Source organism: Propithecus coquereli, unplaced genomic scaffold (genome assembly GCF_000956105.1).
Source record: "Propithecus coquereli isolate 6110/MARCELLA unplaced genomic scaffold, Pcoq_1.0 Scaffold285, whole genome shotgun sequence".
NCBI lineage: Eukaryota > Metazoa > Chordata > Mammalia > Primates > Indriidae > Propithecus > Propithecus coquereli.
Genome location: NW_012148452.1, coordinates 2,380,401 through 2,392,663, shown reverse-complemented (window position 1 = coordinate 2,392,663; position 12,263 = coordinate 2,380,401). Strand labels below are relative to the sequence as shown.

The window sequence follows — 12,263 nt, the reverse complement described above, 5'->3', positions numbered from 1 at the left end:
AGATAGAGAGGAGGGGGCAGGCTTTGGCTGTTTGTGTCTGTTTTTGTAGTAATCTACAAGTATACCATATCAGTGGTTGCAATGACCAAAAACTATATTGAATCACATATGGTCAATAGATTGTTAATTTGTAAAAGCCCTAAATCTTACATCTTGATAACTCTCATTCAACTTACAGGTGGCTGTATTAAGCTGTATTATTATAGCCAAAAAATAAATAGTTTTATTTTTGTTGCAAATTTAAGAGATTGTTAAATGTTTATCTCTATTAAAATACATTGTAGCTTACTTACTTTGCAGTGTGGAATGGAATTAATTATTGGATTAGTAGATTGAAGATCTGTGTTCTAGGTCCCACCCCATTACTTCCTAAATATAACTAGGGCTAATTCACTTAATTTTCTCATCTATAAATTGGGAATAATCATATTAATACCCTATCTTTAGCTATGCCTTCTATTCAACATGTATTTCAGAGGTTCTCCACTTACATAGATTTTAAAGGTCATTAAATAATTTGAAAAAAAAGTTTCAAATAAAATATTCCTAATAATTAAGCAGCTCTTAGCTGCTCCTTACAGGTTGTTGTAAAGGTTAAAAGAGATCATGTACATAAAGACAGTGTCTGGCACATAATAAATTTTCAATAAACAGAAAATAGCTAGTAGAGGTAGAATTTTCCATTGCCGTGTTTCCCTGATCCTATTTTAATAAATACTCAGGTAAGCCTTGTTCATTCTCCATAAGCCTTTGCTTATGATTTCCTGTCACTAAATAAATTATGACTCAAGAAATTAAAGAAGCTAACTAATCAGATGTTAGTGATACTACAGAGGGAATTCCTACCTGCAAATTGAAAGTTGACTAGATGACTTTTGTGGTTCATTCCAATTCTATGATTTTGTTTTAATACTCATACTATATCACATGGTTTGGTATGGGCTAACGGAGATAATATATGTGAAAACCCTTTGTAAACATAAAGGACTATACAAATATGCGAGATTATTATATACCACTAGTAAGCTAGTTAACAGAGATTCCCTCAGTAACTGTAAGAACTGTATTCATTGGAAATTAAAAGGTACACTTAACGTGTTGAGTTTTTCTTTTGCTGACGCTTAGAATTTATTATTATTATAATTATTGCTGTTGTTTGTTATCTATTTATGTTTGTTTTCCTAGGTAGAATATTATAGCACTTTTTTATATAGTATACATTTTCCCATTTCTTCTACTCCATTTACTCTGTGACAGTTTTTCTAAGGCAATGCCCAGATATGTTGCTGTGCTTAAGGTTATAATTCAGCATTTCCATTACGGAGACATCTTCCTGAAATCCATTTTTCAGCAGACAGTAGCTCTGCAATCAGATTTACTCAGCTTGATGCCGCCACTCTTGGTTTAACTTAAGCAGCACAGAACAAATTTTATGGTGAATTCAGAAGAGAAGCAAAAGCTGGAAAGTAAAATGATTTTGAACCCTGCTATATTATCTACTGCCAATTATTTCTTCTTCTCATTATGAGAATAACACAGTGTACTGTTGTGGTTCTTCTCCATAAAAAAAGTTTTACAATCCATCATTTTTTCTTTTAGTTTTTTCATTTTTCATTTACTGACCCTATCAGATCTCTTCAAAGCCAAACTATAATTTTATTCTCTGGTTTCCTATGGAGTAGCATTTAAAGAAAATCGCAGTAAATTACTCTATTCTTAGTTGAATTTTATTTTACCACTATGAATGAAAGCATTTTCCTAGATAGTTTCCATAGAATTTCTAAAAATAGTTTCTTAGATCTTTCTCAGTATCGGAAGCCAGGCTGGGATTCTCATTTTGTCCCTAGTTGCTGTATTTTGTTACTTTGCCTGTCAGCATTCTCATTTCTTTTCCTTTTTTTTTTTTTTTTTTTTTTTTTTTTTTTTTTTTCCTTCTAGTTTATTTTCTGAATTTAACAGTGGGGAATCCATTTGACTGTGCTCACAGCAGGTAATAAGTACTATGGTAGTCACTGGATTGGTTTATTTGGATGGTTAAAAGAATAAGAGGGTAATTAAGTTTTTCTGAAGCTGCCAACTGTATGGAGGGTTGGTGTATATTTAAGGCTTATTTAAAAATAGTTCCTTCAGAAACTCAACTATTTAACCAGTAGAATTTCTAAGGGCATATTCCTTCATCAGGTAGAGATTACTTAGATTACTGGAATTTGTATCAAATCAAAGATGAAAATCCTCTTTCATATCAGGCTAGATTTAATGCTATACTCTCCTTCTGATTTATAATCTTTAACTTATGATCTTTAGTAGGGTACTTTTTACCTAACATAAATTCCTCAAAATAGCTTTTTAAAACAATATATGCTTTAAAAATGCAGGCTTCTAAAAAACTGAATAAGAAACATTTATTCAGATACTTTTAAAGATGTGTATTTATCCGTAATCTTTGCTTCTTGAACCTCAAATCTGAATCTAGGTAAAATACAGAGAAGAGATTATTTTTATGAGCTATAATTGTGAGGCCTAAAATTTTATCTGAAAAACCTGGGATGTTGATATCTTTAAAACTCCAAGTATTCTATACTGAACCATAAATGGAAGCAGAGCTGTAGCCTTCAGATTCATAATTTTCACAGTGGTTTGATTCAGAATGCTATCAAAAGGTAATTTAAGTTTAATTTAAAAGCAAAGAAATGCTTGAAGGTTTATGGCTCTCAGAAGATAATGGGTAGGAATAGTCATTGTGTGTGAGAGAAGAAAGAACATCATGAGAGGAATATGGCATTTAGAAACATGTACTAAAGCTAGCAGAAGAATAGCAATTGATAGATGGAAAGAGGCAATGTAGGGAAGTATACAATCATTGAACTTGAGAGGTCTTTTCTTTTTTTCTTTTTTCACATTCTATGGATGGCGAGCAGAGAGGTCTTGAATAGTTAACCTTCAGCTTTCATCCATTCATCCAATAAATATTTATTGTGTGCCTTCTATGTGCTTCTTGGCACTGAGGTTTTAAACAGTGAATGGCATGACTTGCCTAATTTTAAATGTTCAATTTTGGGAAGTACTTGGGGAGTGCTGTGCAGTCAGATGGCTGCTGAGACAAACGCTTCATTGGGGCAGTCTCCACATATCATGGGGAGATATATGTGGTTGTCTTTGCTTGGGCTTGGTCCTCACAGTTCCAAAAAGAAACAGGATCTTGATAAGCTCTATGAGTTGAAATCCAAAGCTCAGCAGATTATGAACCATTTGGCCTCTCTGCCCTAATCAACCTCTCCAATTTGTCGTCCATAAAACTGGAACCAGCCAGCACCCCTCCCCAAGGCTCCATGGCCAATAGCACCGCAGTGATAAGATACCAGCCACTCCTGGGACAGGAGGTCATCTAAGGTATTGACCAAGAAGAAATTATAGGACTTAGTAAGAGAAGTGGATCCTAATGAGCAGTTAGATGAAGACGTGCAGGAGATGCTGCTGCAGATTGCTGATGATTTTATCAAGAGCGTGGTGACAGCAGCCTGCCAGCTTGCTTGGCATCGCAAGTCCAGCACCTTGGAAGTGAAAGATGTCCAGTTGCATTTAGAGCGCCTGTGGAACATGTGATTCCCAGGATTTGGCTCTGAAGAAATTCGACCCTACAAAAAAGCTTGCACCATAGAAGCTCACAAACAGAGAATGGCATTGATCTGAAAAACAACCAAGAAATAACACACAGAAAGGTCAGGGAATGGATACGAATATATTTGGAGATCCTTGAGCTGAGACCTTAGCCATCCTGTCCTTGAAACTTTTTTTTAATGCTTTACAGAGAAGCATGTAATTTTTATTAACAGTGCAGCAATATCTATAATGACTGAGAGGATCTGCCAAAAGAATAAAACCTCCTAGCCTCCCCAAAACAAAATAAAAAAACACTTTCAATTTTGAAATAATTTTAGATTTACAGCAGAGTTGAAAAGATAGAGAGTTCCTGTATGTCCCTTCTCCCAGGTGATACATGATTATGGTACATTTATCAAAACTAAGAAATTAACATTGGTGTACTGACTTACATTTTTTAAGGACATCTCTGGCTCTTGTGGGCAGAATAGACTATGGAGTGGGTGGGACATGGGGAGACCAGTAGTGGTTAATGACATTAATTCAGGTGAAGCACAATGATGGTTTAGGAAAGGGAAGTATCTATGAAAGTAGTAATAGGCAGTCAGATTTTGAAGATAGAACCAAGAAGATTTGCTAATGGATCAGATTTAGGGTGTGAGATAAAGAGAGGAATAAAAAATGACTCTAGGGTTTTTGGCCCGAGCAAATGGAAAAATGGAAGGAATTATTTACTGAAATAAGGAATTTTATAGGAGAAAAAGTTTGGCAAAAAGGAGGTTGGGAATCAGGAGTTTATTTTGGGACATGTTAATAAGTTTGAAATGCACATTAGATATCCAAGAGTAGACAATGGATATCCAAGATATCCAAGAATAGCCGCCTGAGGTTCAGGTGAGAGGTTTGGGCCAGAAATATATAGTTGGGAGGCATCAGCATATAGATAATACATAAAGCCATGATGAAATCTATTAAATGGGTGTAGATAGAGAAGAAGTCAAGGACTAAACCCTGGGCACTACCATTTCTAGAGATTAGGAAGAGAAAGAGAAACCAGCAAAAGAAGCACCTAACGAAGTATTGAAATAGAACCATGAAAAGTGGTGACCTAAAAGTGAAACAAAAAGATTTCAAGATGGAGAAAAATGATCACCTTTTTCAGACACTGATGATAGTGCAAATAAAATGAAGATGAGAATTGACAGTTGGATTTGGCAACATGGAAGCCATCGTGGTCTTAATAAGAGCAGTTTCAGAGAAAGAGAACTATAGCCCAATTGGAGTGAGTTTAAGAGGCAATGGGAATAGAGAAAGTAAAGACAGCAAGTACAGATTGCTCTTTTAAGTTCGTTTGTAAAGGGCAGCAGAGAAATGAGACATTGACTGGGGTGGTGAGATGTTGGTCAAGAAACCTGTATTTTAACATTAGAAACACTGTATGCTGATGGAAATGACTAGCAGAGAGGGAAAATTGATAACATAAGAGAGAAAGACAATTGTAGGAGTGATATCCTTGGTTGATGAGAGGGGATAGAATCCAATGGATAAGTAGAAGAGATGGCCTTAGAAAGGATGGTGGATAATTTTGCCATTGTATAGGAAGAAAGAGTGTATGGGTACAGATGCACATAGTTTAGTAGGTTTGGTGATGAGAGATTATGTCAGTTCTAATTTCTGTTTCTTCAATGAGAATGAGAGGGAAGGAGAAGAGAGTAAGTTGACTATAAAATATATATAGTAAGTTAAACAACAATAAAAGACACACTTAAAGTTAGTAGTTATAAATTAAAGGAAGATAAGTCATTGTTTAAATTTTACTTTGGTCACATTCAGCTGTTTGGATGCTGCCTTAAGTAAGAAGACAGTTGGATTTAACCAGGGTTTTACAAAGTAAGTTTGGCAGAGGGATAGAGAGATAAGAGATTTGGGAGCTTATGCAAGGGAGTGATTGTAATGATGAGCCAAAGAAGGAGGTTAGTGAAGACTGAAGAGAAAATGGATTTAATGTCCTGATGGAGTTAAAATTGTTGAAGTCCATGCACTATAGGGAGTGGGCTGGAAAGACAGTTATAGGAGGAGAGTGGGATGCTTGAAATGGAGATTGTGAAAGTAGTTAAGTTATTAGTAAGACCTGGCCTAAGGCATGATCTTGGGAGTGGATGGCTGAGTTAAGGTGGAAGACAAGATTGTTGGAGGTGAGGAAGTCAAGGAACAGAGATATCTGAGCACTGGAAGGATCATCTGTGTAGATACTGAAATAACCAAAACGTTTTAAAAGAGTTGTGGTGGAGAGAGTGATAATAAGGTAGGTGCTAAAATATTCAAGTAATGAGGCCATATGATGTGGAGATCTGTTGAAGACTGTAATTGTAGTGGGTAGTGAATGATAAATCCAATGGCATTAGTTTCAAAGGGTTTTTAGAGATAAAAGAGGTACACTGATCTGTAGGTGGCAATAAAGAGCAAGGAGGACACCTAACCTACCACAAGGCCAGATAATCTGAGGGTTGACAGAAAAAATCGGCACTGCCTGAGAGGGCTCCAAGGAAAATGGTATCTTTAATGGAGTCAAGTATCAAATAATGTAAGAACGTAAAAGGAATGAAATGCTCAGAGAAGAGGCTGAAGATAAGGGATTTGCTGATGACAGACCTTTTGTCCCAGAGAGCAGAGTAGAAGGGTTGGGGAGGAGGGATGTAGGTCTAGATCAGTTTAAGGGATGTATAGCGCTTAATGGAGATGAGAAACTATGATATAAGGGATTACCTGGGAGATGGTGGCTTCATATGGTGATTGAGATATAAGGAATGATTGTATTGAGTCTTTTTTTTAAAATTGAGATATAATTTCACTATTTGGCCCAGGCTGGAGTGCTGTGGCTATTTGCAGGCACAATGATTGCTGACTATAGCCTTGAGCTCCTGGGCTCAGGTGATGCTCCTGCCTCAGCCTCCCAAGTACCTGGGATTACAGGTGTGAGCTACTGTGCTTGGATTGATTGGGTTGATTCTTAAAGGACATGATTTTCAATCCCAGCCACTATGTTACCTAAGACATGTAATAGCTCATATAGGCTGAGCAGTGGCTCACTCCTGTAATCCTAGCACTTGGAGAGGCTGAGGCTGGAGGATTGCTTGAGGCCAGGAGTTTGAGGTTGCAGGTGAGCTATAATGACACAACTGCTCTCTGGCCCTGGCAACAGAGTGATACCCTATTGAAAAATAAATAAATAAATGAATAAATAAATAGCTCATATAATGAAAACTATCAGACTCTATTCATGCCATTTATTTATTTATTCATAAAATAATGTAATATCATGATTAAAAATTCAAGTAATATAGAAAAATGAAAAGTATAAAGTACCCCCAACTTTTCATTCCTACTACCCCAAAAGTAAGTGCTGTCAATTTATTTAGAAGTATGTATACATGTCACCATCTAAATCCCCTTTTTCAAATGCTAACTAATACTGTTTTGTTACTTGCTTCTTTCTCTTTTTCTTTTTTTTTTTTGAGACAGGATCTCACTCTGTCACCCAGGCTGGAGTGCAGTGGTGTATGATCATAGCTCACTGCAGCCTCAAACTTCTGAGCTGAAGTGATCCTCCTGCCTCAGCCAGGAGTAGCTGGGACTATAGGCACCCGCCACCATGCCTGGCTAATTTTTTTCTATTTTTAGTATTTTTCTATTTTTTCTATTTTTAGCTCGCTCTTGCTCAGGCTGGTCTCGAACTCGTAACCTCAAGCAATTCTCCTACTTCAGCCTCCCAGAGTGCTAGGATTACAGGCGTGAGCCACAGTGGCTGGCCAACATCTTTAAGTATATTTCTTGGAGTACTTTTACAGCTATATAATTAGGATAAATTTCTAATGCTACATTAAAGATATGTGTATTTTTAAAATATTGCATATGCCAAGTTTTTCTTCAAAACGATTTCATGAATTTACATTCTCATCAACAGTGTATGAGAGTATCGCTTTCTCTATACTCTTCCTCCTTCCCCCCCTCCAACTAGGAATTACATATTAATGTTAAAGTGGTTTATGTTGATCTAAATGCAAAGTATTGGTTGTCTCTCGTGAATAGAACTGAAAGAGGAAGAGAGGCACTGTTGCTTTTCATTGTAAGTCCTTTCGTATTTTTTGGTTTTTAACTATGTGCTTGTTATTTGGATAATTTAAAATGCTGTGCTGACAGATTGTTTGGTATGTGTGTGTTCATCTCCTAATAAATCTTGCCATTTCTATTTGAGGAGTAGCTTGAGATTTTGGGAGAAGCTGATTTTTGAAAAACCATTACTATTTCTATGGCATTTGTGGAAATTGGATTGTCTCCAATACAACAACATAGCAAAAACAAAATAAAGAAAAAAAATAGATGCCAAGGCTGATATAAAACTGCAACAGTATCTATAACTTCAGATGCAATATGTTAATTAAAATAACCTCATTTTTCTAACTGAATTGACTACAATATGTAAATATTATAAACTCAGATGTATAACATAATTGTGTACTTAAAAACAAGTTATTATAACATGAAAAATAAACTCAATTTAAAAAATGTTGACTAACATTGAATTAGAGACTTTGTGTTTTCTTTTCAACTCACAATTTAGTTTTTTTAACCTGATTGAGATTTATCAGAACATATGGATTTATAATAAATAGCTTCACTTTCAAATATTTTCATTTTTATATTATAGAGATGTATTACTGACTTAAACTAGCAAGTGATAAAGCATTTTTAGTCTTTTGCCCCTTTGCAGATACCTTTACAAAAAAATAATGGAGTCTTTTGGTAAAGTGTTTGGATTGCAGTTTCCTTCACTGTTACCGGTTTCTCAAAATAAATACATCAGCTGCCTTTGTTACTATAATAGTGTTACCTCAAATAAATTCATTTAATTCTTGTTTTAACATTGAGTGATACTTTCCTCTCTATCTTTAGAAGTCTCTTACATATCTATTTTATTTATCAAGGTTATACTTTGAAGAATCATTTTATAGTTTGATGGTAAACAGCTAAGATTAAAAGTATGGAACATGGATATATAGATAATGGACAGGAATGGTGAAGGTAGTATAATTCCGTACTTCATAGATGAATGAATTGAAGTACAGTATGATTAAAAGACTTGTTCTCGTGAATCTTAGGTGAGTACTTTTCTAGATCGGATGGTTCCTATTTTTATATTGCTTTCCTGCTAGAGCTGCCATTAAAATTAGCTAAGGCCAGGGCCCTAAAGAAATTAATCTGGAACTAAAAGGAAAAAAAGCTTGATAAATACCAGATTTTAATATAAAGTACCCTATACCATTACCATGATACTATATTAGTTTGTTAGGGCGACTGTTACAAAGTACTATAGACTTGGTGGCTTAAATGACATAATTTTTTCTCTCACAGTTCTGGAGGCTGGAAGTCCCAGATCAAGGTGTTGGCAGAGTTGGTTTCTCCTGAGGTCTTTCTCCTCGGTTTGTAGATGGCCATTTTCTCCCTGTGTCTTCACATGGTTTTCACCCTTTATGAGTTTATGTCCAGATTTCTTCTTTCTTTTATATTTTTCCTTTTTTTTTGAAACAGGGTCTTACTCAGTCACCCAGGATCACTTGAGCCCAGGAGTTTAAGGCTGCAATGAGCCGTGATGGTGCCACTGCACTGCAGCCTGGATGACAGAGTAAGACCTTGTCTCTAAAAAAAATAAAAATAAAGAGACTGACAACGCCAAATACTGGCAGAGATGTGGGACAACCAGAACGCTATACATTATCAATGGGCATGTAAAAATGGTAACTTTGAGGTCTGGCGGTTTCTTATAAAACTAAACATACACCTACCTTGTGAACCAGCAATTCCACTTCTGGATATTTACCTAAGAGAAATGAAAACATGTCTACCAAATGACTCACACAGGAATGTTTATAGCAGTTTCATTCATCATAGCCAAAAACTAGATATAGCTCGTATGTCCATCAATAGGAAAATAAACTGTAGTATATTAATCAAATGGAAAACTACCGAGCAATAAAAACAAATTGACTGTTGATATGCAATAACATGGGTGAGTCTCAAAAATATTTTGCTGAGTGAAAGGAGCCATACATAAAAGAATACATGCTATATGAGTCCATTTACATGAAGTTCAGGAAGAGACACAACTAATCTATGGTGGGAAAAAATGAGAACAGTGGGAAACAGGGGGTAAGGATTGACTAGAAAGGAGCCTGAGGGAATTTTCTGGAGTAATCATGATGTCCCATATTTTGGTAGGGATTTGAGTCAGTAAGTACGTGCATATATCAAAATACAGTGAATATACATATAAAATTTGTACATTTTATTGTATATAAATTTTACTAAAACCTGTAAACAAATATTGAATTCTGATTAATGATATGCATATTTAGGGAGAAATGTACTGATATCACTAGGTTGCTTTAATATACATGAAAAATGGTAAGTATCGATAGATCAATGGATGGACAGAGATAGCAAAATATAGTGGCACAGTCTAATAGATGGGTATATGAATATTCTCTGTAATAATTTTTCTGTACATTTGAACATTTTTATAATAGAATACTGAGAAGGGGAAAAAAGCATTTCATACCCTCAAAAGCAATTCCTTCCTTATTTACTCCATGAAGAGAAACAAAGTAAGCAATAACTTCTGAAAGTTGTCACTTGCTTATTATGTTTCTGGCTGGATATGAGTTTTCACAGAACTAATATGAAACACTACTGGGTTTTTTAATGTTATCATGTTATTTTGTTTTATATATATCATTGGGAAGTGAACTTGTTTAACCTTGACTTATCATTTAAAATTCTGTTGGCTTTGGAAAGTCTTAAAAATGGGATACATTGTCATTATTTTCAATATCAGAAATTCTGCCTACTACCTCTGTTTTGAGAATATACTTGAGGTTCTGTCATAATTTATAAGAATCAAGTATCTGAAAGGCTATTTGTTGGAATTTCTATATAATCATGTGTGATTAAAATGAAGTAGGAAAATAAAATCACACTTTTCCTCCTCAGTGATTTATTTAAATTTTGGTGAATGTAGTTTTTTTTTGCACATATGTTATTCAGACTAGAAAGAAAAAAATCTATAATTTGCTGCAGACTTTGCCCAGCTTTAGTCTTCCTTAGGCTTATTGGAATAATTTAGAGGGCAGAAAGGAGAATGGAAGGTAATTATAAATACTTCATAAATTGTGATTGATTTGATATTAACTCTCTTTATTACTCAATTGTTATCAATTTACATTTAATCAGGATCTCTAAATTCCATTAAAAGTTAAACAACAATTAAAGATTTCAGGTTTACAGAGAAGAATTAGAGGACAAAATAACTACTACAAAGTCATAGTATAAATTAAATAGCATAGAATTTAGAGTATGGAATTACTGATTCCTCACATAGCAGTCTTCCTTCTGGAATCACTTCTTTCCCTAATTTATTATGCTTCATAGTTGAATGTATTTGATTCAACTCACTCAATATGCACTCCTTCAAGAAAGTATCATTTTATCTTGTTTGCTTTACTAAAGAATCAAAATACTTAAGGCAAGTCTCTATATTATAAGAGTAATTATCACTATCTCTCTGAAAAGCAGTTCAATCTCTAGTAAAAAGTATGGATTCATTACAGATTTTAAATGGCATAATAACAATGACATTGTCTGCTTCTCTCAGAAATCACCAGAAAAAAAATTGGAGGAAGAAAGAAAAATGTAAATATCATCTTCAATAAGAGTAGGAAACAGGCCAGGCGCAGTGGCTCACGTCTGTAATCCTAGCACTCTGGGAGGCCGAGGCGGGAGGATCACTTGAGCTGCTCAGGAGTTTGAGACCAGCCTGAGCAAGAGCAAGACCCCATCTCTACTAAAAATAGAAAAAATTAGCAAGTCAACTAAAAATAGAAATAAAAAAATAATTAGCCGGGTGTGGTGGCTCGCGCCTGTAGTTGCAGCTACTCAGAAGGCTGAGGCAGAAGGATCGCTTGAGCCCAGGAGTTTGAGGTTGCTGTGAGCTAGGCTGACGCCACAGCACTCTAGCCCAGGCAACACAGTGAGACTCTTGTCTCAAAAAAAAAAAAAAGAGTAGGAAATATCTGTAACACCAAATCACGAAATTAAGGAGGGGGTGCCAAATACAACAAAGGCCAAATGGGTTTGAGGAAATGATGAGATAGGATGCCTACATCTGCAGATCTCAGTAAAAGCCAGTAGAATGTATTCTGCAAAGAAGTTGGTGTGCTCTGAGGGGCAAAAATCAGCAATTTTGGAACCATTCAGAGGCTACAGTAGGAGCTTCTCAATACCTAGCTGGGCACCAAGGAGAAGGAGGAGAGGAGGAGGAGCTGAGGGAAGAATTGGAAATATACCGTATTTTTAAAAAGGTATTGTGGGGAAAGAGACCCTGTATTATGAGCAGCTTTCTAGTTGCCAATTATTTGTTGGCTGGGGAGAAGTTAAGAATAAAATAACTCCCTCAGACAACCATGGGTCCTAAGGAACTTCATTGTGAACTAAGGAGAATTCTTGCTAGCCTGAAACACAGTCTTGCCACTTCCTCACATGAACCTCTTTCAAATAGCTGGTCCAGGAAGAATAGATGACTCATTATTATAAAGAAATCAGCAGGGAAT

At 35.5% G+C, this 12,263-nt stretch overlaps 1 protein-coding gene and 1 pseudogene across 1 annotated transcript in view; both read left to right on the top strand.

Annotated features, from left to right (window-relative positions):
* Positions 1 to 12,263, top strand: part of PPM1E (protein phosphatase, Mg2+/Mn2+ dependent, 1E) — a 213,874-nt gene that overhangs the window by 158,336 nt on the left and 43,275 nt on the right. The gene's annotated exons all lie outside the window — the stretch shown is intronic.
* Positions 3,255 to 3,708, top strand: LOC105813684 (annotated as a pseudogene).